The sequence below is a fragment of the Eleutherodactylus coqui genome, chromosome 7 (genome assembly GCF_035609145.1).
Source record: "Eleutherodactylus coqui strain aEleCoq1 chromosome 7, aEleCoq1.hap1, whole genome shotgun sequence".
Taxonomy (NCBI): Eukaryota; Metazoa; Chordata; class Amphibia; order Anura; family Eleutherodactylidae; genus Eleutherodactylus; species Eleutherodactylus coqui.
Window position 1 is genome coordinate 49400160 of NC_089843.1, and position 27778 is coordinate 49427937.

At 44.9% G+C, this 27778-nt stretch overlaps 18 non-coding genes across 18 annotated transcripts; all 18 read left to right on the plus strand.

The window, feature by feature from the left end:
- Positions 1-266: 266 nt before the first annotated feature.
- Positions 267-349, plus strand: TRNAL-CAG (transfer RNA leucine (anticodon CAG)). The gene has a single exon. It is a non-coding gene; the product is annotated as a tRNA-Leu (tRNA).
- A 1276-nt stretch (positions 350-1625) lies between these two features.
- TRNAL-CAG (transfer RNA leucine (anticodon CAG)) lies at positions 1626-1708 on the plus strand. The gene has a single exon. It is a non-coding gene; the product is annotated as a tRNA-Leu (tRNA).
- Positions 1709-2591: 883 nt separating this feature from the next.
- Positions 2592-2674, plus strand: TRNAL-CAG (transfer RNA leucine (anticodon CAG)). Its single transcript has one exon. It is a non-coding gene; the product is annotated as a tRNA-Leu (tRNA).
- Positions 2675-3450: 776 nt separating this feature from the next.
- Positions 3451-3533, plus strand: TRNAL-CAG (transfer RNA leucine (anticodon CAG)). The gene has a single exon. It is a non-coding gene; the product is annotated as a tRNA-Leu (tRNA).
- Positions 3534-4808: 1275 nt separating this feature from the next.
- On the plus strand, positions 4809-4891 carry TRNAL-CAG (transfer RNA leucine (anticodon CAG)). The gene has a single exon. It is a non-coding gene; the product is annotated as a tRNA-Leu (tRNA).
- A 917-nt stretch (positions 4892-5808) lies between these two features.
- Positions 5809-5891, plus strand: TRNAL-CAG (transfer RNA leucine (anticodon CAG)). The gene has a single exon. It is a non-coding gene; the product is annotated as a tRNA-Leu (tRNA).
- Positions 5892-8447: 2556 nt separating this feature from the next.
- Positions 8448-8530, plus strand: TRNAL-CAG (transfer RNA leucine (anticodon CAG)). Its single transcript has one exon. It is a non-coding gene; the product is annotated as a tRNA-Leu (tRNA).
- A 912-nt stretch (positions 8531-9442) lies between these two features.
- On the plus strand, positions 9443-9525 carry TRNAL-CAG (transfer RNA leucine (anticodon CAG)). The gene has a single exon. It is a non-coding gene; the product is annotated as a tRNA-Leu (tRNA).
- A 673-nt stretch (positions 9526-10198) lies between these two features.
- TRNAL-CAG (transfer RNA leucine (anticodon CAG)) lies at positions 10199-10281 on the plus strand. The gene has a single exon. It is a non-coding gene; the product is annotated as a tRNA-Leu (tRNA).
- Positions 10282-12337: 2056 nt separating this feature from the next.
- TRNAL-CAG (transfer RNA leucine (anticodon CAG)) lies at positions 12338-12420 on the plus strand. Its single transcript has one exon. It is a non-coding gene; the product is annotated as a tRNA-Leu (tRNA).
- Positions 12421-14975: 2555 nt separating this feature from the next.
- Positions 14976-15058, plus strand: TRNAL-CAG (transfer RNA leucine (anticodon CAG)). The gene has a single exon. It is a non-coding gene; the product is annotated as a tRNA-Leu (tRNA).
- A 1411-nt stretch (positions 15059-16469) lies between these two features.
- TRNAL-CAG (transfer RNA leucine (anticodon CAG)) lies at positions 16470-16552 on the plus strand. Its single transcript has one exon. It is a non-coding gene; the product is annotated as a tRNA-Leu (tRNA).
- Positions 16553-19959: 3407 nt separating this feature from the next.
- TRNAL-CAG (transfer RNA leucine (anticodon CAG)) lies at positions 19960-20042 on the plus strand. Its single transcript has one exon. It is a non-coding gene; the product is annotated as a tRNA-Leu (tRNA).
- Positions 20043-21453: 1411 nt separating this feature from the next.
- TRNAL-CAG (transfer RNA leucine (anticodon CAG)) lies at positions 21454-21536 on the plus strand. Its single transcript has one exon. It is a non-coding gene; the product is annotated as a tRNA-Leu (tRNA).
- Positions 21537-22708: 1172 nt separating this feature from the next.
- On the plus strand, positions 22709-22791 carry TRNAL-CAG (transfer RNA leucine (anticodon CAG)). The gene has a single exon. It is a non-coding gene; the product is annotated as a tRNA-Leu (tRNA).
- Positions 22792-23464: 673 nt separating this feature from the next.
- On the plus strand, positions 23465-23547 carry TRNAL-CAG (transfer RNA leucine (anticodon CAG)). Its single transcript has one exon. It is a non-coding gene; the product is annotated as a tRNA-Leu (tRNA).
- A 2531-nt stretch (positions 23548-26078) lies between these two features.
- On the plus strand, positions 26079-26161 carry TRNAL-CAG (transfer RNA leucine (anticodon CAG)). The gene has a single exon. It is a non-coding gene; the product is annotated as a tRNA-Leu (tRNA).
- A 1415-nt stretch (positions 26162-27576) lies between these two features.
- Positions 27577-27659, plus strand: TRNAL-CAG (transfer RNA leucine (anticodon CAG)). Its single transcript has one exon. It is a non-coding gene; the product is annotated as a tRNA-Leu (tRNA).
- Positions 27660-27778: the final 119 nt, after the last annotated feature.

Consider the following 27778-nt stretch of genomic DNA (forward strand, 5'->3'; position numbering starts at 1 on the left):
ACACATACTAGGCTGATGTCAAAATCCTGCTTCTAAACCAGCAACTTGAAGAAAGGTAGAAAAAGTCCTTCAAGCTTTCCTCCGTGTTTGCTCTTACGCATCATGGATTGGGATTCCAGCGGGGGTCTGTTTGAGGAGCGGCAAAGTTGCTCTGTTCTGCGCAAGTGCAGACTTGCAGATGTTGACAAGTGCCTCAATTTTATGCTTAACGCTTACCATGATGTCTAGTATCACCACGAAGCGCCAAAGCATACTGCCACATGAAAGTCAGGATGGCCGAGCGGTCTAAGGCGCTGCGTTCAGGTCGCAGTCTCCTCTGGAGGCGTGGGTTCGAATCCCACTTCTGACAGGCTAGCTTTTCCTTAAATATTAAGCAAGGCCATTTTTCTCAGGGCTCGAAGTCCTCCCCGAAGTCAACTTTGAAAGCAGTTTGAGGAACAAGAAACCCTCCATCAGAAAGGAGGCTAGCTTTTCCTTAAATATTAAGCAAGGCCATTTTTCTCAGGGCTCCCGAAGTCAACTTTGAAAGCAGTTTGAGGAACAAGAAACGCTCCATCAGAAAGGGGAAAAAAACACCACGCCAAGCCCTTTTCTTCCTGCTTCATAGGCCACTGGTCTGGTTAAACCACGGGGTGTGAGTTTCATTCTCACTGGTGCCTAACTTCTAGGCTGATGCTCAAAAGGAACATTGGAACCCCGTTAGCCAGTAGAACATAATATGCTTGTTCTCGGGGAGAGAAGCTAATTAACCTTGCAGATAAGATTCCTTTGAATGGTCAATTGATGTTGCTGCAAGCTTTGGAAACCACTCAGGTTTCTTTTTCAGGGTTCTGATAGGATATATCTGAAGAAACATTTATACACATACTAGGCTGATGTCAAAATCCTGCTTCTAAACCAGCAACTTGAAGAAAGGTAGAAAAAGTCCTTCAAGCTTTCCTCCGTGTTTGCTCTTACGCATCATGGATTGGGATTCCAGCGGGGGTCTGTTTGAGGAGCGGCAAAGTTGCTCTGTTCTGCGCAAGTGCAGACTTGCAGATGTTGACAAGTGCCCTCAGAAAGGGGAAAAAAACACCACGCCAATCCCTTTTCTTCCTGCTTCATAGGCCACTGGTCTGGTTAAACCACGGGGTGTGAGTTTCATTCTCACTGGTGCCTAACTTCTAGGCTGATGCTCAAAAGGAACATTGGAACCCCGTTAGCCAGTAGAACATAATATGCTTGTTCTCGGGGAGAGAAGCTAATTAACCTTGCAGATAAGATTCCTTTGAATGGTCAATTGATGTTGCTGCAAGCTTTGGAAACCACTCAGGTTTCTTTTTCAGGGTTCTGATAGGATATATCTGAAGAAACATTTATACACATACTAGGCTGATGTCAAAATCCTGCTTCTAAACCAGCAACTTGAAGAAAGGTAGAAAAAGTCCTTCAAGCTTTCCTCCGTGTTTGCTCTTACGCATCATGGATTGGGATTCCAGCGGGGGTCTGTTTGAGGAGCGGCAAAGTTGCTCTGTTCTGCGCAAGTGCAGACTTGCAGATGTTGACAAGTGCCTCAATTTTATGCTTAACGCTTACCATGATGTCTGGTATCACCACGAAGCGCCAAAGCATACTGCCACATGAGAGTCAGGATGGCCGAGCGGTCTAAGGCGCTGCGTTCAGGTCGCAGTCTCCTCTGGAGGCGTGGGTTCGAATCCCACTTCTGACAGGCTAGCTTTTCCTTAAATATTAAGCAAGGCCATTTTTCTCAGGGCTCCCGAAGTCAACTTTGAAAGCAGTTTGAGGAACAAGAAACGCTCCATCAGAAAGGGGAAAAAAACACCACGCCAATCCCTTTTCTTCCTGCTTCATAGGCCACTGGTCTGGTTAAACCACAGGGGGTGAGTTTCATTCTCACTGGTGCCTAACTTCTAGGCTGATGCTCAAAAGGAACATTGGAACCCCGTTAGCCAGTAGAACATAATATGCTTGTTCTCGGGGAGAGAAGCTAATTAACCTTGCAGATAAGATTCCTTTGAATGGTCAATTGATGTTGCTGCAAGCTTTGGAAACCACTCAGGTTTCTTTTTCAGGGTTCTGATAGGATATATCTGAAGAAACATTTATACACATACTAGGCTGATGTCAAAATCCTGCTTCTAAACCAGCAACTTGAAGAAAGGTAGAAAAAGTCCTTCAAGCTTTCCTCCGTTCAACCTTTGAATGCGAAATACTCAATCAGATCGTGGAAGATCACCACCAGTAAGTGACAAACTGATCCAGTCTTTATACTTCATCCCAAGAATTGGACTCTTAATGTCACCATTTTTTCTTTGCGCTTTGCATTTTTTTTTCACACCTGCGTATTTAGGATAGCTGCATGATCTTTCCTGGAGGCGTGGGTTCAAATCCCACCCCATGACAGCCAAGTGTTTGCTCTTACGCGTCACGGATTGGGATTCCAGCGGGGGTCTGTGTGAGGAGCGGCAAAGTTGCTCTGTTCTGCGCAAGTGCAGACTTGCAGATGTTGACAAGTGCCTCAATTTTATGCTTAACGCTTACCATGATGTCTAGTATCACCACGAAGCGCCAAAGCATACTGCCACATGAGAGTCAGGATGGCCGAGCGGTCTAAGGCGCTGCGTTCAGGTCGCAGTCTCCTCTGGAGGCGTGGGTTCGAATCCCACTTCTGACAGGCTAGCTTTTCCTTAAATATTAAGCAAGGCCATTTTTCTCAGGGCTCGAAGTCCCCCCGAAGTCAACTTTGAAAGCAGTTTGAGGAACAAGAAACCCTCCATCAGAAAGGAGGCTAGCTTTTCCTTAAATATTAAGCAAGGCCATTTTTCTCAGGGCTCCCGAAGTCAACTTTGAAAGCAGTTTGAGGAACAAGAAACGCTCCATCAGAAAGGGGAAAAAAACACCACGCCAATCCCTTTTCTTCCAGCTTCATAGGCCACTGGTCTGGTTAAACCACGGGGTGTGAGTTTCATTCTCACTGGTGCCTAACTTCTAGGCTGATGCTCAAAAGGAACATTGGAACCCCGTTAGCCAGTAGAACATAATATGCTTGTTCTCGGGGAGAGAAGCTAATTAACCTTGCAGATAAGATTCCTTTGAATGGTCAATTGATGTTGCTGCAAGCTTTGGAAACCACTCAGGTTTCTTTTTCAGGGTTCTGATAGGATATATCTGAAGAAACATTTATACACATACTAGGCTGATGTCAAAATCCTGCTTCTAAACCAGCAACTTGAAGAAAGGTAGAAAAAGTCCTTCAAGCTTTCCTCCGTGTTTGCTCTTACGCATCATGGATTGGGATTCCAGCGGGGGTCTGTTTGAGGAGCGGCAAAGTTGCTCTGTTCTGCGCAAGTGCAGACTTGCAGATGTTGACAAGTGCCTCAATTTTATGCTTAACGCTTACCATGATGTCTAGTATCACCACGAAGCGCCAAAGCATACTGCCACATGAGAGTCAGGATGGCCGAGCGGTCTAAGGCGCTGCGTTCAGGTCGCAGTCTCCTCTGGAGGCGTGGGTTCGAATCCCACTTCTGACAGGCTAGCTTTTCCTTAAATATTAAGCAAGGCCATTTTTCTCAGGGCTCGAAGTCCCCCCGAAGTCAACTTTGAAAGCAGTTTGAGGAACAAGAAACCCTCCATCAGAAAGGAGGCTAGCTTTTCCTTAAATATTAAGCAAGGCCATTTTTCTCAGGGCTCCCGAAGTCAAATTTGAAAGCAGTTTGAGGAACAAGAAACGCTCCATCAGAAAGGGGAAAAAAACACCACGCCAATCCCTTTTATTCCTGCTTCATAGGCCACTGGTCTGGTTAAACCACGGGGTGTGAGTTTCATTCTCACTGGTGCCTAACTTCTAGGCTGATGCTCAAAAGGAACATTGGAACCCCGTTAGCCAGTATAACATAATATGCTTGTTCTCGGGGAGAGAAGCTAATTAACCTTGCAGATAAGATTCCTTTGAATGGTCAATTGATGTTGCTGCAAGCTTTGGAAACCACTCAGGTTTCTTTTTCAGGGTTCTGATAGGATATATCTGAAGAAACATTTATACACATACTAGGCTGATGTCAAAATCCTGCTTCTAAACCAGCAACTTGAAGAAAGGTAGAAAAAGTCCTTCAAGCTTTCCTCCGTGTTTGCTCTTACGCATCATGGATTGGGATTCCAGCGGGGGTCTGTTTGAGGAGCGGCAAAGTTGCTCTGTTCTGCGCAAGTGCAGACTTGCAGATGTTGACAAGTGCCCTCAGAAAGGGGAAAAAAACACCACGCCAATCCCTTTTCTTCCTGCTTCATAGGCCACTGGTCTGGTTAAACCACGGGGTGTGAGTTTCATTCTCACTGGTGCCTAACTTCTAGGCTGATGCTCAAAAGGAACATTGGAACCCCGTTAGCCAGTAGAACATAATATGCTTGTTCTCGGGGAGAGAAGCTAATTAACCTTGCAGATAAGATTCCTTTGAATGGTCAATTGATGTTGCTGCAAGCTTTGGAAACCACTCAGGTTTCTTTTTCAGGGTTCTGATAGGATATATCTGAAGAAACATTTATACACATACTAGGCTGATGTCAAAATCCTGCTTCTAAACCAGCAACTTGAAGAAAGGTAGAAAAAGTCCTTCAAGCTTTCCTCCGTGTTTGCTCTTACGCATCATGGATTGGGATTCCAGCGGGGGTCTGTTTGAGGAGCGGCAAAGTTGCTCTGTTCTGCGCAAGTGCAGACTTGCAGATGTTGACAAGTGCCTCAATTTTATGCTTAACGCTTACCATGATGTCTGGTATCACCACGAAGCGCCAAAGCATACTGCCACATGAGAGTCAGGATGGCCGAGCGGTCTAAGGCGCTGCGTTCAGGTCGCAGTCTCCTCTGGAGGCGTGGGTTCGAATCCCACTTCTGACAGGCTAGCTTTTCCTTAAATATTAAGCAAGGCCATTTTTCTCAGGGCTCGAAGTCCTCCCCGAAGTCAACTTTGAAAGCAGTTTGAGGAACAAGAAACCCTCCATCAGAAAGGAGGCTAGCTTTTCCTTAAATATTAAGCAAGGCCATTTTTCTCAGGGCTCCCGAAGTCAACTTTGAAAGCAGTTTGAGGAACAAGAAACGCTCCATCAGAAAGGGGAAAAAAACACCACGCCAAGCCCTTTTCTTCCTGCTTCATAGGCCACTGGTCTGGTTAAACCACGGGGTGTGAGTTTCATTCTCACTGGTGCCTAACTTCTAGGCTGATGCTCAAAAGGAACATTGGAACCCCGTTAGCCAGTAGAACATAATATGCTTGTTCTCGGGGAGAGAAGCTAATTAACCTTGCAGATAAGATTCCTTTGAATGGTCAATTGATGTTGCTGCAAGCTTTGGAAACCACTCAGGTTTCTTTTTCAGGGTTCTGATAGGATATATCTGAAGAAACATTTATACACATACTCGGGGAGAGAAGCTAATTAACCTTGCAGATAAGATTCCTTTGAATGGTCAATTGATGTTGCTGCAAGCTTTGGAAACCACTCAGGTTTCTTTTTCAGGGTTCTGATAGGATATATCTGAAGAAACATTTATACACATACTAGGCTAATGTCAAAATCCTGCTTCTAAACCAGCAACTTGAAGAAAGGTAGAAAAAGTCCTTCAAGCTTTCCTCCGTGTTTGCTCTTACGCATCATGGATTGGGATTCCAGCGGGGGTCTGTTTGAGGAGCGGCAAAGTTGCTCTGTTCTGCGCAAGTGCAGACTTGCAGATGTTGACAAGTGCCTCAATTTTATGCTTAACGCTTACCATGATGTCTAGTATCACCACGAAGCGCCAAAGCATACTGCCACATGAGAGTCAGGATGGCCGAGCGGTCTAAGGCGCTGTGTTCAGGTCGCAGTCTCCTCTGGAGGCGTGGGTTCGAATCCCACTTCTGACAGGCTAGCTTTTCCTTAAATATTAAGCAAGGCCATTTTTCTCAGGGCTCGAAGTCCTCCCCGAAGTCAACTTTGAAAGCAGTTTGAGGAACAAGAAACCCTCCATCAGAAAGGAGGCTAGCTTTTCCTTAAATATTAAGCAAGGCCATTTTTCTCAGGGCTCCCGAAGTCAACTTTGAAAGCAGTTTGAGGAACAAGAAACGCTCCATCAGAAAGGGGAAAAAAACACCACGCCAAGCCCTTTTCTTCCTGCTTCATAGGCCACTGGTCTGGTTAAACCACGGGGTGTGAGTTTCATTCTCACTGGTGCCTAACTTCTAGGCTGATGCTCAAAAGGAACATTGGAACCCCGTTAGCCAGTAGAACATAATATGCTTGTTCTCGGGGAGAGAAGCTAATTAACCTTGCAGATAAGATTCCTTTGAATGGTCAATTGATGTTGCTGCAAGCTTTGGAAACCACTCAGGTTTCTTTTTCAGGGTTCTGATAGGATATATCTGAAGAAACATTTATACACATACTCGGGGAGAGAAGCTAATTAACCTTGCAGATAAGATTCCTTTGAATGGTCAATTGATGTTGCTGCAAGCTTTGGAAACCACTCAGGTTTCTTTTTCAGGGTTCTGATAGGATATATCTGAAGAAACATTTATACACATACTAGGCTAATGTCAAAATCCTGCTTCTAAACCAGCAACTTGAAGAAAGGTAGAAAAAGTCCTTCAAGCTTTCCTCCGTGTTTGCTCTTACGCATCATGGATTGGGATTCCAGCGGGGGTCTGTTTGAGGAGCGGCAAAGTTGCTCTGTTCTGCGCAAGTGCAGACTTGCAGATGTTGACAAGTGCCCTCAGAAAGGGGAAAAAAACACCACGCCAATCCCTTTTCTTCCTGCTTCATAGGCCACTGGTCTGGTTAAACCACGGGGTGTGAGTTTCATTCTCACTGGTGCCTAACTTCTAGGCTGATGCTCAAAAGGAACATTGGTAAACCCCGTTAGCTAGTAGAACATAATATGCTTGTTCTCGGGGAGAGAAGCTAATTAACCTTGCAGATAAGATTCCTTTGAATGGTCAATTGATGTTGCTGCAAGCTTTGGAAACCACTCAGGTTTCTTTTTCAGGGTTCTGATAGGATATATCTGAAGAAACATTTATACACATACTCGGGGAGAGAAGCTAATTAACCTTGCAGATAAGATTCCTTTGAATGGTCAATTGATGTTGCTGCAAGCTTTGGAAACCACTCAGGTTTCTTTTTCAGGGTTCTGATAGGATATATCTGAAGAAACATTTATACACATACTAGGCTGATGTCAAAATCCTGCTTCTAAACCAGCAACTTGAAGAAAGGTAGAAAAAGTCCTTCAAGCTTTCCTCCGTGTTTGCTCTTACGCATCATGGATTGGGATTCCAGCGGGGGTCTGTTTGAGGAGCGGCAAAGTTGCTCTGTTCTGCGCAAGTGCAGACTTGCAGATGTTGACAAGTGCCCTCAGAAAGGGGAAAAAAACACCACGCCAATCCCTTTTCTTCCTGCTTCATAGGCCACTGGTCTGGTTAAACCACGGGGTGTGAGTTTCATTCTCACTGGTGCCTAACTTCTAGGCTGATGCTCAAAAGGAACATTGGAACCCCGTTAGCCAGTAGAACATAATATGCTTGTTCTCGGGGAGAGAAGCTAATTAACCTTGCAGATAAGATTCCTTTGAATGGTCAATTGATGTTGCTGCAAGCTTTGGAAACCACTCAGGTTTCTTTTTCAGGGTTCTGATAGGATATATCTGAAGAAACATTTATACACATACTAGGCTGATGTCAAAATCCTGCTTCTAAACCAGCAACTTGAAGAAAGGTAGAAAAAGTCCTTCAAGCTTTCCTCCGTGTTTGCTCTTACGCATCATGGATTGGGATTCCAGCGGGGGTCTGTTTGAGGAGCGGCAAAGTTGCTCTGTTCTGCGCAAGTGCAGACTTGCAGATGTTGACAAGTGCCCTCAGAAAGGGGAAAAAAACACCACGCCAATCCCTTTTCTTCCTGCTTCATAGGCCACTGGTCTGGTTAAACCACGGGGTGTGAGTTTCATTCTCACTGGTGCCTAACTTCTAGGCTGATGCTCAAAAGGAACATTGGAACCCCGTTAGCCAGTAGAACATAATATGCTTGTTCTCGGGGAGAGAAGCTAATTAACCTTGCAGATAAGATTCCTTTGAATGGTCAATTGATGTTGCTGCAAGCTTTGGAAACCACTCAGGTTTCTTTTTCAGGGTTCTGATAGGATATATCTGAAGAAACATTTATACACATACTAGGCTGATGTCAAAATCCTGCTTCTAAACCAGCAACTTAAAGAAAGGTAGAAAAAGTCCTTCAAGCTTTCCTCCGTGTTTGCTCTTACGCATCATGGATTGGGATTCCAGCGGGGGTCTGTGTGAGGAGCGGCAAAGTTGCTCTGTTCTGCGCAAGTGCAGACTTGCAGATGTTGACAAGTGCCTCAATTTTATGCTTAACGCTTACCATGATGTCTAGTATCACCACGAAGCGCCAAAGCATACTGCCACATGAGAGTCAGGATGGCCGAGCGGTCTAAGGCGCTGCGTTCAGGTCGCAGTCTCCTCTGGAGGCGTGGGTTCGAATCCCACTTCTGACAGGCTAGCTTTTCCTTAAATATTAAGGCCATTTTTCTCAGGGCTCGAAGTCCCCCCGAAGTCAACTTTGAAAGCAGTTTGAGGAACAAGAAACCCTCCATCAGAAAGGAGGCTAGCTTTTCCTTAAATATTAAGCAAGGCCATTTTTCTCAGGGCTCCCGAAGTCAACTTTGAAAGCAGTTTGAGGAACAAGAAACGCTCCATCAGAAAGGGGAAAAAAACACCACGCCAATCCCTTTTCTTCCTGCTTCATAGGCCACTGGTCTGGTTAAACCACGGGGTGTGAGTTTCATTCTCACTGGTGCCTAACTTCTAGGCTGATGCTCAAAAGGAACATTGGAACCCCGTTAGCCAGTAGAACATAATATGCTTGTTCTCGGGGAGAGAAGCTAATTAACCTTGCAGATAAGATTCCTTTGAATGGTCAATTGATGTTGCTGCAAGCTTTGGAAACCACTCAGGTTTCTTTTTCAGGGTTCTGATAGGATATATCTGAAGAAACATTTATACACATACTCGGGGAGAGAAGCTAATTAACCTTGCAGATAAGATTCCTTTGAATGGTCAATTGATGTTGCTGCAAGCTTTGGAAACCACTCAGGTTTCTTTTTCAGGGTTCTGATAGGATATATCTGAAGAAACATTTATACACATACTAGGCTGATGTCAAAATCCTGCTTCTAAACCAGCAACTTGAAGAAAGGTAGAAAAAGTCCTTCAAGCTTTCCTCCGTGTTTGCTCTTACGCATCATGGATTGGGATTCCAGCGGGGGTCTGTTTGAGGAGCGGCAAAGTTGCTCTGTTCTGCGCAAGTGCAGACTTGCAGATGTTGACAAGTGCCTCAATTTTATGCTTAACGCTTACCATGATGTCTGGTATCACCACGAAGCGCCAAAGCATACTGCCACATGAGAGTCAGGATGGCCGAGCGGTCTAAGGCGCTGCGTTCAGGTCGCAGTCTCCTCTGGAGGCGTGGGTTCGAATCCCACTTCTGACAGGCTAGCTTTTCCTTAAATATTAAGCAAGGCCATTTTTCTCAGGGCTCGAAGTCCCCCCGAAGTCAACTTTGAAAGCAGTTTGAGGAACAAGAAACGCTCCATCAGAAAGGGGAAAAAAACACCACGCCAATCCCTTTTCTTCCAGCTTCATAGGCCACTGGTCTGGTTAAACCACGGGGTGTGAGTTTCATTCTCACTGGTGCCTAACTTCTAGGCTGATGCTCAAAAGGAACATTGGAACCCCGTTAGCCAGTAGAACATAATATGCTTGTTCTCGGGGAGAGAAGCTAATTAACCTTGCAGATAAGATTCCTTTGAATGGTCAATTGATGTTGCTGCAAGCTTTGGAAACCACTCAGGTTTCTTTTTCAGGGTTCTGATAGGATATATCTGAAGAAACATTTATACACATACTAGGCTGATGTCAAAATCCTGCTTCTAAACCAGCAACTTGAAGAAAGGTAGAAAAAGTCCTTCAAGCTTTCCTCCGTGTTTGCTCTTACGCATCATGGATTGGGATTCCAGCGGGGGTCTGTTTGAGGAGCGGCAAAGTTGCTCTGTTCTGCGCAAGTGCAGACTTGCAGATGTTGACAAGTGCCTCAATTTTATGCTTAACGCTTACCATGATGTCTAGTATCACCACGAAGCGCCAAAGCATACTGCCACATGAGAGTCAGGATGGCCGAGCGGTCTAAGGCGCTGCGTTCAGGTCGCAGTCTCCTCTGGAGGCGTGGGTTCGAATCCCACTTCTGACAGGCTAGCTTTTCCTTAAATATTAAGCAAGGCCATTTTTCTCAGGGCTCGAAGTCCCCCCGAAGTCAACTTTGAAAGCAGTTTGAGGAACAAGAAACCCTCCATCAGAAAGGAGGCTAGCTTTTCCTTAAATATTAAGCAAGGCCATTTTTCTCAGGGCTCCCGAAGTCAACTTTGAAAGCAGTTTGAGGAACGAGAAACCCTCCATCAGAAAGGGGAAAAAAACACCACGCCAAGCCCTTTTCTTCCTGCTTCATAGGCCACTGGTCTGGTTAAACCACGGGGTGTGAGTTTCATTCTCACTGGTGCCTAACTTCTAGGCTGATGCTCAAAAGGAACATTGGAACCCCGTTAGCCAGTAGAACATAATATGCTTGTTCTCGGGGAGAGAAGCTAATTAACCTTGCAGATAAGATTCCTTTGAATGGTCAATTGATGTTGCTGCAAGCTTTGGAAACCACTCAGGTTTCTTTTTCAGGGTTCTGATAGGATATATCTGAAGAAACATTTATACACATACTCGGGGAGAGAAGCTAATTAACCTTGCAGATAAGATTCCTTTGAATGGTCAATTGATGTTGCTGCAAGCTTTGGAAACCACTCAGGTTTCTTTTTCAGGGTTCTGATAGGATATATCTGAAGAAACATTTATACACATACTAGGCTAATGTCAAAATCCTGCTTCTAAACCAGCAACTTGAAGAAAGGTAGAAAAAGTCCTTCAAGCTTTCCTCCGTGTTTGCTCTTACGCATCATGGATTGGGATTCCAGCGGGGGTCTGTTTGAGGAGCGGCAAAGTTGCTCTGTTCTGCGCAAGTGCAGACTTGCAGATGTTGACAAGTGCCCTCAGAAAGGGGAAAAAAACACCACGCCAATCCCTTTTCTTCCTGCTTCATAGGCCACTGGTCTGGTTAAACCACGGGGTGTGAGTTTCATTCTCACTGGTGCCTAACTTCTAGGCTGATGCTCAAAAGGAACATTGGTAAACCCCGTTAGCTAGTAGAACATAATATGCTTGTTCTCGGGGAGAGAAGCTAATTAACCTTGCAGATAAGATTCCTTTGAATGGTCAATTGATGTTGCTGCAAGCTTTGGAAACCACTCAGGTTTCTTTTTCAGGGTTCTGATAGGATATATCTGAAGAAACATTTATACACATACTCGGGGAGAGAAGCTAATTAACCTTGCAGATAAGATTCCTTTGAATGGTCAATTGATGTTGCTGCAAGCTTTGGAAACCACTCAGGTTTCTTTTTCAGGGTTCTGATAGGATATATCTGAAGAAACATTTATACACATACTAGGCTGATGTCAAAATCCTGCTTCTAAACCAGCAACTTGAAGAAAGGTAGAAAAAGTCCTTCAAGCTTTCCTCCGTGTTTGCTCTTACGCATCATGGATTGGGATTCCAGCGGGGGTCTGTTTGAGGAGCGGCAAAGTTGCTCTGTTCTGCGCAAGTGCAGACTTGCAGATGTTGACAAGTGCCCTCAGAAAGGGGAAAAAAACACCACGCCAATCCCTTTTCTTCCTGCTTCATAGGCCACTGGTCTGGTTAAACCACGGGGTGTGAGTTTCATTCTCACTGGTGCCTAACTTCTAGGCTGATGCTCAAAAGGAACATTGGAACCCCGTTAGCCAGTAGAACATAATATGCTTGTTCTCGGGGAGAGAAGCTAATTAACCTTGTAGATAAGATTCCTTTGAATGGTCAATTGATGTTGCTGCAAGCTTTGGAAACCACTCAGGTTTCTTTTTCAGGGTTCTGATAGGATATATCTGAAGAAACATTTATACACATACTAGGCTGATGTCAAAATCCTGCTTCTAAACCAGCAACTTGAAGAAAGGTAGAAAAAGTCCTTCAAGCTTTCCTCCGTGTTTGCTCTTACGCATCATGGATTGGGATTCCAGCGGGGGTCTGTGTGAGGAGCGGCAAAGTTGCTCTGTTCTGCGCAAGTGCAGACTTGCAGATGTTGACAAGTGCCTCAATTTTATGCTTAACGCTTACCATGATGTCTAGTATCACCACGAAGCGCCAAAGCATACTGCCACATGAGAGTCAGGATGGCCGAGCGGTCTAAGGCGCTGCGTTCAGGTCGCAGTCTCCTCTGGAGGCGTGGGTTCGAATCCCACTTCTGACAGGCTAGCTTTTCCTTAAATATTAAGCAAGGCCATTTTTCTCAGGGCTCGAAGTCCCCCCGAAGTCAACTTTGAAAGCAGTTTGAGGAACAAGAAACCCTCCATCAGAAAGGAGGCTAGCTTTTCCTTAAATATTAAGCAAGGCCATTTTTCTCAGGGCTCCCGAAGTCAACTTTGAAAGCAGTTTGAGGAACGAGAAACCCTCCATCAGAAAGGGGAAAAAAACACCACGCCAAGCCCTTTTCTTCCTGCTTCATAGGCCACTGGTCTGGTTAAACCACGGGGTGTGAGTTTCATTCTCACTGGTGCCTAACTTCTAGGCTGATGCTCAAAAGGAACATTGGAACCCCGTTAGCCAGTAGAACATAATATGCTTGTTCTCGGGGAGAGAAGCTAATTAACCTTGCAGATAAGATTCCTTTGAATGGTCAATTGATGTTGCTGCAAGCTTTGGAAACCACTCAGGTTTCTTTTTCAGGGTTCTGATAGGATATATCTGAAGAAACATTTATACACATACTCGGGGAGAGAAGCTAATTAACCTTGCAGATAAGATTCCTTTGAATGGTCAATTGATGTTGCTGCAAGCTTTGGAAACCACTCAGGTTTCTTTTTCAGGGTTCTGATAGGATATATCTGAAGAAACATTTATACACATACTAGGCTAATGTCAAAATCCTGCTTCTAAACCAGCAACTTGAAGAAAGGTAGAAAAAGTCCTTCAAGCTTTCCTCCGTGTTTGCTCTTACGCATCATGGATTGGGATTCCAGCGGGGGTCTGTTTGAGGAGCGGCAAAGTTGCTCTGTTCTGCGCAAGTGCAGACTTGCAGATGTTGACAAGTGCCCTCAGAAAGGGGAAAAAAACACCACGCCAATCCCTTTTCTTCCTGCTTCATAGGCCACTGGTCTGGTTAAACCACGGGGTGTGAGTTTCATTCTCACTGGTGCCTAACTTCTAGGCTGATGCTCAAAAGGAACATTGGTAAACCCCGTTAGCTAGTAGAACATAATATGCTTGTTCTCGGGGAGAGAAGCTAATTAACCTTGCAGATAAGATTCCTTTGAATGGTCAATTGATGTTGCTGCAAGCTTTGGAAACCACTCAGGTTTCTTTTTCAGGGTTCTGATAGGATATATCTGAAGAAACATTTATACACATACTCGGGGAGAGAAGCTAATTAACCTTGCAGATAAGATTCCTTTGAATGGTCAATTGATGTTGCTGCAAGCTTTGGAAACCACTCAGGTTTCTTTTTCAGGGTTCTGATAGGATATATCTGAAGAAACATTTATACACATACTAGGCTGATGTCAAAATCCTGCTTCTAAACCAGCAACTTGAAGAAAGGTAGAAAAAGTCCTTCAAGCTTTCCTCCGTGTTTGCTCTTACGCATCATGGATTGGGATTCCAGCGGGGGTCTGTTTGAGGAGCGGCAAAGTTGCTCTGTTCTGCGCAAGTGCAGACTTGCAGATGTTGACAAGTGCCCTCAGAAAGGGGAAAAAAACACCACGCCAATCCCTTTTCTTCCTGCTTCATAGGCCACTGGTCTGGTTAAACCACGGGGTGTGAGTTTCATTCTCACTGGTGCCTAACTTCTAGGCTGATGCTCAAAAGGAACATTGGAACCCCGTTAGCCAGTAGAACATAATATGCTTGTTCTCGGGGAGAGAAGCTAATTAACCTTGCAGATAAGATTCCTTTGAATGGTCAATTGATGTTGCTGCAAGCTTTGGAAACCACTCAGGTTTCTTTTTCAGGGTTCTGATAGGATATATCTGAAGAAACATTTATACACATACTAGGCTGATGTCAAAATCCTGCTTCTAAACCAGCAACTTGAAGAAAGGTAGAAAAAGTCCTTCAAGCTTTCCTCCGTGTTTGCTCTTACGCATCATGGATTGGGATTCCAGCGGGGGTCTGTGTGAGGAGCGGCAAAGTTGCTCTGTTCTGCGCAAGTGCAGACTTGCAGATGTTGACAAGTGCCCTCAGAAAGGGGAAAAAAACACCACGCCAATCCCTTTTCTTCCTGCTTCATAGGCCACTGGTCTGGTTAAACCACGGGGTGTGAGTTTCATTCTCACTGGTGCCTAACTTCTAGGCTGATGCTCAAAAGGAACATTGGAACCCCGTTAGCCAGTAGAACATAATATGCTTGTTCTCGGGGAGAGAAGCTAATTAACCTTGCAGATAAGATTCCTTTGAATGGTCAATTGATGTTGCTGCAAGCTTTGGAAACCACTCAGGTTTCTTTTTCAGGGTTCTGATAGGATATATCTGAAGAAACATTTATACACATACTAGGCTGATGTCAAAATCCTGCTTCTAAACCAGCAACTTGAAGAAAGGTAGAAAAAGTCCTTCAAGCTTTCCTCCGTGTTTGCTCTTACGCATCATGGATTGGGATTCCAGCGGGGGTCTGTGTGAGGAGCGGCAAAGTTGCTCTGTTCTGCGCAAGTGCAGACTTGCAGATGTTGACAAGTGCCTCAATTTTATGCTTAACGCTTACCATGATGTCTAGTATCACCACGAAGCGCCAAAGCATACTGCCACATGAGAGTCAGGATGGCCGAGCGGTCTAAGGCGCTGCGTTCAGGTCGCAGTCTCCTCTGGAGGCGTGGGTTCGAATCCCACTTCTGACAGGCTAGCTTTTCCTTAAATATTAAGGCCATTTTTCTCAGGGCTCGAAGTCCCCCCGAAGTCAACTTTGAAAGCAGTTTGAGGAACAAGAAACCCTCCATCAGAAAGGAGGCTAGCTTTTCCTTAAATATTAAGCAAGGCCATTTTTCTCAGGGCTCCCGAAGTCAACTTTGAAAGCAGTTTGAGGAACAAGAAACGCTCCATCAGAAAGGGGAAAAAAACACCACGCCAATCCCTTTTCTTCCTGCTTCATAGGCCACTGGTCTGGTTAAACCACGGGGTGTGAGTTTCATTCTCACTGGTGCCTAACTTCTAGGCTGATGCTCAAAAGGAACATTGGAACCCCGTTAGCCAGTAGAACATAATATGCTTGTTCTCGGGGAGAGAAGCTAATTAACCTTGCAGATAAGATTCCTTTGAATGGTCAATTGATGTTGCTGCAAGCTTTGGAAACCACTCAGGTTTCTTTTTCAGGGTTCTGATAGGATATATCTGAAGAAACATTTATACACATACTCGGGGAGAGAAGCTAATTAACCTTGCAGATAAGATTCCTTTGAATGGTCAATTGATGTTGCTGCAAGCTTTGGAAACCACTCAGGTTTCTTTTTCAGGGTTCTGATAGGATATATCTGAAGAAACATTTATACACATACTAGGCTGATGTCAAAATCCTGCTTCTAAACCAGCAACTTGAAGAAAGGTAGAAAAAGTCCTTCAAGCTTTCCTCCGTGTTTGCTCTTACGCATCATGGATTGGGATTCCAGCGGGGGTCTGTTTGAGGAGCGGCAAAGTTGCTCTGTTCTGCGCAAGTGCAGACTTGCAGATGTTGACAAGTGCCCTCAGAAAGGGGAAAAAAACACCACGCCAATCCCTTTTCTTCCTGCTTCATAGGCCACTGGTCTGGTTAAACCACGGGGTGTGAGTTTCATTCTCACTGGTGCCTAACTTCTAGGCTGATGCTCAAAAGGAACATTGGAACCCCGTTAGCCAGTAGAACATAATATGCTTGTTCTCGGGGAGAGAAGCTAATTAACCTTGCAGATAAGATTCCTTTGAATGGTCAATTGATGTTGCTGCAAGCTTTGGAAACCACTCAGGTTTCTTTTTCAGGGTTCTGATAGGATATATCTGAAGAAACATTTATACACATACTAGGCTGATGTCAAAATCCTGCTTCTAAACCAGCAACTTGAAGAAAGGTAGAAAAAGTCCTTCAAGCTTTCCTCCGTGTTTGCTCTTACGCATCATGGATTGGGATTCCAGCGGGGGTCTGTGTGAGGAGCGGCAAAGTTGCTCTGTTCTGCGCAAGTGCAGACTTGCAGATGTTGACAAGTGCCTCAATTTTATGCTTAACGCTTACCATGATGTCTGGTATCACCACGAAGCGCCAAAGCATACTGCCACATGAGAGTCAGGATGGCCGAGCGGTCTAAGGCGCTGCGTTCAGGTCGCAGTCTCCTCTGGAGGCGTGGGTTCGAATCCCACTTCTGACAGGCTAGCTTTTCCTTAAATATTAAGGCCATTTTTCTCAGGGCTCGAAGTCCCCCCGAAGTCAACTTTGAAAGCAGTTTGAGGAACAAGAAACCCTCCATCAGAAAGGAGGCTAGCTTTTCCTTAAATATTAAGCAAGGCCATTTTTCTCAGGGCTCCCGAAGTCAACTTTGAAAGCAGTTTGAGGAACAAGAAACGCTCCATCAGAAAGGGGAAAAAAACACCACGCCAATCCCTTTTCTTCCTGCTTCATAGGCCACTGGTCTGGTTAAACCACGGGGTGTGAGTTTCATTCTCACTGGTGCCTAACTTCTAGGCTGATGCTCAAAAGGAACATTGGAACCCCGTTAGCCAGTAGAACATAATATGCTTGTTCTCGGGGAGAGAAGCTAATTAACCTTGCAGATAAGATTCCTTTGAATGGTCAATTGATGTTGCTGCAAGCTTTGGAAACCACTCAGGTTTCTTTTTCAGGGTTCTGATAGGATATATCTGAAGAAACATTTATACACATACTCGGGGAGAGAAGCTAATTAACCTTGCAGATAAGATTCCTTTGAATGGTCAATTGATGTTGCTGCAAGCTTTGGAAACCACTCAGGTTTCTTTTTCAGGGTTCTGATAGGATATATCTGAAGAAACATTTATACACATACTAGGCTGATGTCAAAATCCTGCTTCTAAACCAGCAACTTGAAGAAAGGTAGAAAAAGTCCTTCAAGCTTTCCTCCGTGTTTGCTCTTACGCATCATGGATTGGGATTCCAGCGGGGGTCTGTTTGAGGAGCGGCAAAGTTGCTCTGTTCTGCGCAAGTGCAGACTTGCAGATGTTGACAAGTGCCCTCAGAAAGGGGAAAAAAACACCACGCCAATCCCTTTTCTTCCTGCTTCATAGGCCACTGGTCTGGTTAAACCACGGGGTGTGAGTTTCATTCTCACTGGTGCCTAACTTCTAGGCTGATGCTCAAAAGGAACATTGGAACCCCGTTAGCCAGTAGAACATAATATGCTTGTTCTCGGGGAGAGAAGCTAATTAACCTTGCAGATAAGATTCCTTTGAATGGTCAATTGATGTTGCTGCAAGCTTTGGAAACCACTCAGGTTTCTTTTTCAGGGTTCTGATAGGATATATCTGAAGAAACATTTATACACATACTAGGCTGATGTCAAAATCCTGCTTCTAAACCAGCAACTTGAAGAAAGGTAGAAAAAGTCCTTCAAGCTTTCCTCCGTGTTTGCTCTTACGCATCATGGATTGGGATTCCAGCGGGGGTCTGTGTGAGGAGCGGCAAAGTTGCTCTGTTCTGCGCAAGTGCAGACTTGCAGATGTTGACAAGTGCCCTCAGAAAGGGGAAAAAAACACCACGCCAATCCCTTTTCTTCCTGCTTCATAGGCCACTGGTCTGGTTAAACCACGGGGTGTGAGTTTCATTCTCACTGGTGCCTAACTTCTAGGCTGATGCTCAAAAGGAACATTGGAACCCCGTTAGCCAGTAGAACATAATATGCTTGTTCTCGGGGAGAGAAGCTAATTAACCTTGCAGATAAGATTCCTTTGAATGGTCAATTGATGTTGCTGCAAGCTTTGGAAACCACTCAGGTTTCTTTTTCAGGGTTCTGATAGGATATATCTGAAGAAACATTTATACACATACTAGGCTGATGTCAAAATCCTGCTTCTAAACCAGCAACTTGAAGAAAGGTAGAAAAAGTCCTTCAAGCTTTCCTCCGTGTTTGCTCTTACGCATCATGGATTGGGATTCCAGCGGGGGTCTGTTTGAGGAGCGGCAAAGTTGCTCTGTTCTGCGCAAGTGCAGACTTGCAGATGTTGACAAGTGCCCTCAGAAAGGGGAAAAAAACACCACGCCAATCCCTTTTCTTCCAGCTTCATAGGCCACTGGTCTGGTTAAACCACGGGGTGTGAGTTTCATTCTCACTGGTGCCTAACTTCTAGGCTGATGCTCAAAAGGAACATTGGAACCCCGTTAGCCAGTAGAACATAATATGCTTGTTCTCGGGGAGAGAAGCTAATTAACCTTGCAGATAAGATTCCTTTGAATGGTCAATTGATGTTGCTGCAAGCTTTGGAAACCACTCAGGTTTCTTTTTCAGGGTTCTGATAGGATATATCTGAAGAAACATTTATACACATACTAGGCTGATGTCAAAATCCTGCTTCTAAACCAGCAACTTGAAGAAAGGTAGAAAAAGTCCTTCAAGCTTTCCTCCGTGTTTGCTCTTACGCATCATGGATTGGGATTCCAGCGGGGGTCTGTTTGAGGAGCGGCAAAGTTGCTCTGTTCTGCGCAAGTGCAGACTTGCAGATGTTGACAAGTGCCCTCAGAAAGGGGAAAAAAACACCACGCCAATCCCTTTTCTTCCTGCTTCATAGGCCACTGGTCTGGTTAAACCACGGGGTGTGAGTTTCATTCTCACTGGTGCCTAACTTCTAGGCTGATGCTCAAAAGGAACATTGGAACCCCGTTAGCCAGTAGAACATAATATGCTTGTTCTCGGGGAGAGAAGCTAATTAACCTTGCAGATAAGATTCCTTTGAATGGTCAATTGATGTTGCTGCAAGCTTTGGAAACCACTCAGGTTTCTTTTTCAGGGTTCTGATAGGATATATCTGAAGAAACATTTATACACATACTAGGCTGATGTCAAAATCCTGCTTCTAAACCAGCAACTTGAAGAAAGGTAGAAAAAGTCCTTCAAGCTTTCCTCCGTGTTTGCTCTTACGCATCATGGATTGGGATTCCAGCGGGGGTCTGTGTGAGGAGCGGCAAAGTTGCTCTGTTCTGCGCAAGTGCAGACTTGCAGATGTTGACAAGTGCCCTCAGAAAGGGGAAAAAAACACCACGCCAATCCCTTTTCTTCCTGCTTCATAGGCCACTGGTCTGGTTAAACCACGGGGTGTGAGTTTCATTCTCACTGGTGCCTAACTTCTAGGCTGATGCTCAAAAGGAACATTGGAACCCCGTTAGCCAGTAGAACATAATATGCTTGTTCTCGGGGAGAGAAGCTAATTAACCTTGCAGATAAGATTCCTTTGAATGGTCAATTGATGTTGCTGCAAGCTTTGGAAACCACTCAGGTTTCTTTTTCAGGGTTCTGATAGGATATATCTGAAGAAACATTTATACACATACTAGGCTGATGTCAAAATCCTGCTTCTAAACCAGCAACTTGAAGAAAGGTAGAAAAAGTCCTTCAAGCTTTCCTCCGTGTTTGCTCTTACGCATCATGGATTGGGATTCCAGCGGGGGTCTGTGTGAGGAGCGGCAAAGTTGCTCTGTTCTGCGCAAGTGCAGACTTGCAGATGTTGACAAGTGCCTCAATTTTATGCTTAACGCTTACCATGATGTCTGGTATCACCACGAAGCGCCAAAGCATACTGCCACATGAGAGTCAGGATGGCCGAGCGGTCTAAGGCGCTGCGTTCAGGTCGCAGTCTCCTCTGGAGGCGTGGGTTCGAATCCCACTTCTGACAGGCTAGCTTTTCCTTAAATATTAAGGCCATTTTTCTCAGGGCTCGAAGTCCCCCCGAAGTCAACTTTGAAAGCAGTTTGAGGAACAAGAAACCCTCCATCAGAAAGGAGGCTAGCTTTTCCTTAAATATTAAGCAAGGCCATTTTTCTCAGGGCTCCCGAAGTCAACTTTGAAAGCAGTTTGAGGAACAAGAAACGCTCCATCAGAAAGGGGAAAAAAACACCACGCCAATCCCTTTTCTTCCTGCTTCATAGGCCACTGGTCTGGTTAAACCACGGGGTGTGAGTTTCATTCTCACTGGTGCCTAACTTCTAGGCTGATGCTCAAAAGGAACATTGGAACCCCGTTAGCCAGTAGAACATAATATGCTTGTTCTCGGGGAGAGAAGCTAATTAACCTTGCAGATAAGATTCCTTTGAATGGTCAATTGATGTTGCTGCAAGCTTTGGAAACCACTCAGGTTTCTTTTTCAGGGTTCTGATAGGATATATCTGAAGAAACATTTATACACATACTCGGGGAGAGAAGCTAATTAACCTTGCAGATAAGATTCCTTTGAATGGTCAATTGATGTTGCTGCAAGCTTTGGAAACCACTCAGGTTTCTTTTTCAGGGTTCTGATAGGATATATCTGAAGAAACATTTATACACATACTAGGCTGATGTCAAAATCCTGCTTCTAAACCAGCAACTTGAAGAAAGGTAGAAAAAGTCCTTCAAGCTTTCCTCCGTGTTTGCTCTTACGCATCATGGATTGGGATTCCAGCGGGGGTCTGTTTGAGGAGCGGCAAAGTTGCTCTGTTCTGCGCAAGTGCAGACTTGCAGATGTTGACAAGTGCCCTCAGAAAGGGGAAAAAAACACCACGCCAATCCCTTTTCTTCCTGCTTCATAGGCCACTGGTCTGGTTAAACCACGGGGTGTGAGTTTCATTCTCACTGGTGCCTAACTTCTAGGCTGATGCTCAAAAGGAACATTGGAACCCCGTTAGCCAGTAGAACATAATATGCTTGTTCTCGGGGAGAGAAGCTAATTAACCTTGCAGATAAGATTCCTTTGAATGGTCAATTGATGTTGCTGCAAGCTTTGGAAACCACTCAGGTTTCTTTTTCAGGGTTCTGATAGGATATATCTGAAGAAACATTTATACACATACTAGGCTGATGTCAAAATCCTGCTTCTAAACCAGCAACTTGAAGAAAGGTAGAAAAAGTCCTTCAAGCTTTCCTCCGTGTTTGCTCTTACGCATCATGGATTGGGATTCCAGCGGGGGTCTGTTTGAGGAGCGGCAAAGTTGCTCTGTTCTGCGCAAGTGCAGACTTGCAGATGTTGACAAGTGCCTCAATTTTATGCTTAACGCTTACCATGATGTCTGGTATCACCACGAAGCGCCAAAGCATACTGCCACATGAGAGTCAGGATGGCCGAGCGGTCTAAGGCGCTGCGTTCAGGTCGCAGTCTCCTCTGGAGGCGTGGGTTCGAATCCCACTTCTGACAGGCTAGCTTTTCCTTAAATATTAAGCAAGGCCATTTTTCTCAGGGCTCGAAGTCCCCCCGAAGTCAACTTTGAAAGCAGTTTGAGGAACAAGAAACGCTCCATCAGAAAGGGGAAAAAAACACCACGCCAAGCCCTTTTCTTCCTGCTTCATAGGCCACTGGTCTGGTTAAACCACGGGGTGTGAGTTTCATTCTCACTGGTGCCTAACTTCTAGGCTGATGCTCAAAAGGAACATTGGAACCCCGTTAGCCAGTAGAACATAATATGCTTGTTCTCGGGGAGAGAAGCTAATTAACCTTGCAGATAAGATTCCTTTGAATGGTCAATTGATGTTGCTGCAAGCTTTGGAAACCACTCAGGTTTCTTTTTCAGGGTTCTGATAGGATATATCTGAAGAAACATTTATACACATACTAGGCTGATGTCAAAATCCTGCTTCTAAACCAGCAACTTGAAGAAAGGTAGAAAAAGTCCTTCAAGCTTTCCTCCGTGTTTGCTCTTACGCATCATGGATTGGGATTCCAGCGGGGGTCTGTTTGAGGAGCGGCAAAGTTGCTCTGTTCTGCGCAAGTGCAGACTTGCAGATGTTGACAAGTGCCCTCAGAAAGGGGAAAAAAACACCACGCCAATCCCTTTTCTTCCTGCTTCATAGGCCACTGGTCTGGTTAAACCACGGGGTGTGAGTTTCATTCTCACTGGTGCCTAACTTCTAGGCTGATGCTCAAAAGGAACATTGGAACCCCGTTAGCCAGTAGAACATAATATGCTTGTTCTCGGGGAGAGAAGCTAATTAACCTTGCAGATAAGATTCCTTTGAATGGTCAATTGATGTTGCTGCAAGCTTTGGAAACCACTCAGGTTTCTTTTTCAGGGTTCTGATAGGATATATCTGAAGAAACATTTATACACATACTAGGCTGATGTCAAAATCCTGCTTCTAAACCAGCAACTTGAAGAAAGGTAGAAAAAGTCCTTCAAGCTTTCCTCCGTGTTTGCTCTTACGCATCATGGATTGGGATTCCAGCGGGGGTCTGTTTGAGGAGCGGCAAAGTTGCTCTGTTCTGCGCAAGTGCAGACTTGCAGATGTTGACAAGTGCCTCAATTTTATGCTTAACGCTTACCATGATGTCTGGTATCACCACGAAGCGCCAAAGCATACTGCCACATGAGAGTCAGGATGGCCGAGCGGTCTAAGGCGCTGCGTTCAGGTCGCAGTCTCCTCTGGAGGCGTGGGTTCGAATCCCACTTCTGACAGGCTAGCTTTTCCTTAAATATTAAGCAAGGCCATTTTTCTCAGGGCTCGAAGTCCCCCCGAAGTCAACTTTGAAAGCAGTTTGAGGAACAAGAAACGCTCCATCAGAAAGGGGAAAAAAACACCACGCCAATCCCTTTTCTTCCAGCTTCATAGGCCACTGGTCTGGTTAAACCACGGGGTGTGAGTTTCATTCTCACTGGTGCCTAACTTCTAGGCTGATGCTCAAAAGGAACATTGGAACCCCGTTAGCCAGTAGAACATAATATGCTTGTTCTCGGGGAGAGAAGCTAATTAACCTTGCAGATAAGATTCCTTTGAATGGTCAATTGATGTTGCTGCAAGCTTTGGAAACCACTCAGGTTTCTTTTTCAGGGTTCTGATAGGATATATCTGAAGAAACATTTATACACATACTAGGCTGATGTCAAAATCCTGCTTCTAAACCAGCAACTTGAAGAAAGGTAGAAAAAGTCCTTCAAGCTTTCCTCCGTGTTTGCTCTTACGCATCATGGATTGGGATTCCAGCGGGGGTCTGTTTGAGGAGCGGCAAAGTTGCTCTGTTCTGCGCAAGTGCAGACTTGCAGATGTTGACAAGTGCCTCAATTTTATGCTTAACGCTTACCATGATGTCTAGTATCACCACGAAGCGCCAAAGCATACTGCCACATGAGAGTCAGGATGGCCGAGCGGTCTAAGGCGCTGCGTTCAGGTCGCAGTCTCCTCTGGAGGCGTGGGTTCGAATCCCACTTCTGACAGGCTAGCTTTTCCTTAAATATTAAGCAAGTCCCCCCCGAAGTCAACTTTGAAAGCAGTTTGAGGAACAAGAAACCCTCCATCAGAAAGGAGGCTAGCTTTTCCTTAAATATTAAGCAAGGCCATTTTTCTCAGGGCTCCCGAAGTCAACTTTGAAAGCAGTTTGAGGAACAAGAAACGCTCCATCAGAAAGGGGAAAAAAACACCACGCCAAGCCCTTTTCTTCCTGCTTCATAGGCCACTGGTCTGGTTAAACCACGGGGTGTGAGTTTCATTCTCACTGGTGCCTAACCTCTAGGCTGATGCTCAAAAGGAACATTGGAACCCCGTTAGCCAGTAGAACATAATATGCTTGTTCTCGGGGAGAGAAGCTAATTAACCTTGCAGATAAGATTCCTTTGAATGGTCAATTGATGTTGCTGCAAGCTTTGGAAACCACTCAGGTTTCTTTTTCAGGGTTCTGATAGGATATATCTGAAGAAACATTTATACACATACTCGGGGAGAGAAGCTAATTAACCTTGCAGATAAGATTCCTTTGAATGGTCAATTGATGTTGCTGCAAGCTTTGGAAACCACTCAGGTTTCTTTTTCAGGGTTCTGATAGGATATATCTGAAGAAACATTTATACACATACTAGGCTAATGTCAAAATCCTGCTTCTAAACCAGCAACTTGAAGAAAGGTAGAAAAAGTCCTTCAAGCTTTCCTCCGTGTTTGCTCTTACGCATCATGGATTGGGATTCCAGCGGGGGTCTGTTTGAGGAGCGGCAAAGTTGCTCTGTTCTGCGCAAGTGCAGACTTGCAGATGTTGACAAGTGCCCTCAGAAAGGGGAAAAAAACACCACGCCAATCCCTTTTCTTCCTGCTTCATAGGCCACTGGTCTGGTTAAACCACGGGGTGTGAGTTTCATTCTCACTGGTGCCTAACTTCTAGGCTGATGCTCAAAAGGAACATTGGAACCCCGTTAGCCAGTAGAACATAATATGCTTGTTCTCGGGGAGAGAAGCTAATTAACCTTGCAGATAAGATTCCTTTGAATGGTCAATTGATGTTGCTGCAAGCTTTGGAAACCACTCAGGTTTCTTTTTCAGGGTTCTGATAGGATATATCTGAAGAAACATTTATACACATACTCGGGGAGAGAAGCTAATTAACCTTGCAGATAAGATTCCTTTGAATGGTCAATTGATGTTGCTGCAAGCTTTGGAAACCACTCAGGTTTCTTTTTCAGGGTTCTGATAGGATATATCTGAAGAAACATTTATACACATACTAGGCTGATGTCAAAATCCTGCTTCTAAACCAGCAACTTGAAGAAAGGTAGAAAAAGTCCTTCAAGCTTTCCTCCGTGTTTGCTCTTACGCATCATGGATTGGGATTCCAGCGGGGGTCTGTTTGAGGAGCGGCAAAGTTGCTCTGTTCTGCGCAAGTGCAGACTTGCAGATGTTGACAAGTGCCCTCAGAAAGGGGAAAAAAACACCACGCCAATCCCTTTTCTTCCTGCTTCATAGGCCACTGGTCTGGTTAAACCACGGGGTGTGAGTTTCATTCTCACTGGTGCCTAACTTCTAGGCTGATGCTCAAAAGAAACATTGGAACCCCGTTAGCCAGTAGAACATAATATGCTTGTTCTCGGGGAGAGAAGCTAATTAACCTTGCAGATAAGATTCCTTTGAATGGTCAATTGATGTTGCTGCAAGCTTTGGAAACCACTCAGGTTTCTTTTTCAGGGTTCTGATAGGATATATCTGAAGAAACATTTATACACATACTAGGCTGATGTCAAAATCCTGCTTCTAAACCAGCAACTTGAAGAAAGGTAGAAAAAGTCCTTCAAGCTTTCCTCCGTGTTTGCTCTTACGCATCATGGATTGGGATTCCAGCGGGGGTCTGTTTGAGGAGCGGCAAAGTTGCTCTGTTCTGCGCAAGTGCAGACTTGCAGATGTTGACAAGTGCCCTCAGAAAGGGGAAAAAAACACCACGCCAATCCCTTTTCTTCCTGCTTCATAGGCCACTGGTCTGGTTAAACCACGGGGTGTGAGTTTCATTCTCACTGGTGCCTAACTTCTAGGCTGATGCTCAAAAGAAACATTGGAACCCCGTTAGCCAGTAGAACATAATATGCTTGTTCTCGGGGAGAGAAGCTAATTAACCTTGCAGATAAGATTCCTTTGAATGGTCAATTGATGTTGCTGCAAGCTTTGGAAACCACTCAGGTTTCTTTTTCAGGGTTCTGATAGGATATATCTGAAGAAACATTTATACACATACTAGGCTGATGTCAAAATCCTGCTTCTAAACCAGCAACTTGAAGAAAGGTAGAAAAAGTCCTTCAAGCTTTCCTCCGTGTTTGCTCTTACGCATCATGGATTGGGATTCCAGCGGGGGTCTGTTTGAGGAGCGGCAAAGTTGCTCTGTTCTGCGCAAGTGCAGACTTGCAGATGTTGACAAGTGCCTCAATTTTATGCTTAACGCTTACCATGATGTCTGGTATCACCACGAAGCGCCAAAGCATACTGCCACTTGAGAGTCAGGATGGCCGAGCGGTCTAAGGCGCTGCGTTCAGGTCGCAGTCTCCTCTGGAGGCGTGGGTTCGAATCCCACTTCTGACAGGCTAGCTTTTCCTTAAATATTAAGCAAGGCCATTTTTCTCAGGGCTCGAAGTCCCCCCGAAGTCAACTTTGAAAGCAGTTTGAGGAACAAGAAACCCTCCATCAGAAAGGAGGCTAGCTTTTCCTTAAATATTAAGCAAGGCCATTTTTCTCAGGGCTCCCGAAGTCAACTTTGAGAGCAGTTTGAGGAACAAGAAACGCTCCATCAGAAAGGGGAAAAAAACACCACGCCAATCCCTTTTCTTCCTGCTTCATAGGCCACTGGTCTGGTTAAACCACGGGGTGTGAGTTTCATTCTCACTGGTGCCTAACTTCTAGGCTGATGCTCAAAAGGAACATTGGAACCCCGTTAGCCAGTAGAACATAATATGCTTGTTCTCGGGGAGAGAAGCTAATTAACCTTGCAGATAAGATTCCTTTGAATGGTCAATTGATGTTGCTGCAAGCTTTGGAAACCACTCAGGTTTCTTTTTCAGGGTTCTGATAGGATATATCTGAAGAAACATTTATACACATACTCGGGGAGAGAAGCTAATTAACCTTGCAGATAAGATTCCTTTGAATGGTCAATTGATGTTGCTGCAAGCTTTGGAAACCACTCAGGTTTCTTTTTCAGGGTTCTGATAGGATATATCTGAAGAAACATTTATACACATACTAGGCTGATGTCAAAATCCTGCTTCTAAACCAGCAACTTGAAGAAAGGTAGAAAAAGTCCTTCAAGCTTTCCTCCGTGTTTGCTCTTACGCATCATGGATTGGGATTCCAGCGGGGGTCTGTTTGAGGAGCGGCAAAGTTGCTCTGTTCTGCGCAAGTGCAGACTTGCAGATGTTGACAAGTGCCCTCAGAAAGGGGAAAAAAACACCACGCCAATCCCTTTTCTTCCTGCTTCATAGGCCACTGGTCTGGTTAAACCACGGGGTGTGAGTTTTATTCTCACTGGTGCCTAACTTCTAGGCTGATGCTCAAAAGGAACATTGGAACCCCGTTAGCCAGTAGAACATAATATGCTTGTTCTCGGGGAGAGAAGCTAATTAACCTTGCAGATAAGATTCCTTTGAATGGTCAATTGATGTTGCTGCAAGCTTTGGAAACCACTCAGGTTTCTTTTTCAGGGTTCTGATAGGATATATCTGAAGAAACATTTATACACATACTAGGCTGATGTCAAAATCCTGCTTCTAAACCAGCAACTTGAAGAAAGGTAGAAAAAGTCCTTCAAGCTTTCCTCCGTGTTTGCTCTTACGCATCATGGATTGGGATTCCAGCGGGGGTCTGTGTGAGGAGCGGCAAAGTTGCTCTGTTCTGCGCAAGTGCAGACTTGCAGATGTTGACAAGTGCCTCAATTTTATGCTTAACGCTTACCATGATGTCTAGTATCACCACGAAGCGCCAAAGCATACTGCCACATGAGAGTCAGGATGGCCGAGCGGTCTAAGGCGCTGCGTTCAGGTCGCAGTCTCCTCTGGAGGCCTGGGTTCGAATCCCACTTCTGACAGGCTAGCTTTTCCTTAAATATTAAGGCCATTTTTCTCAGGGCTCGAAGTCCCCCCGAAGTCAACTTTGAAAGCAGTTTGAGGAACAAGAAACCCTCCATCAGAAAGGAGGCTAGCTTTT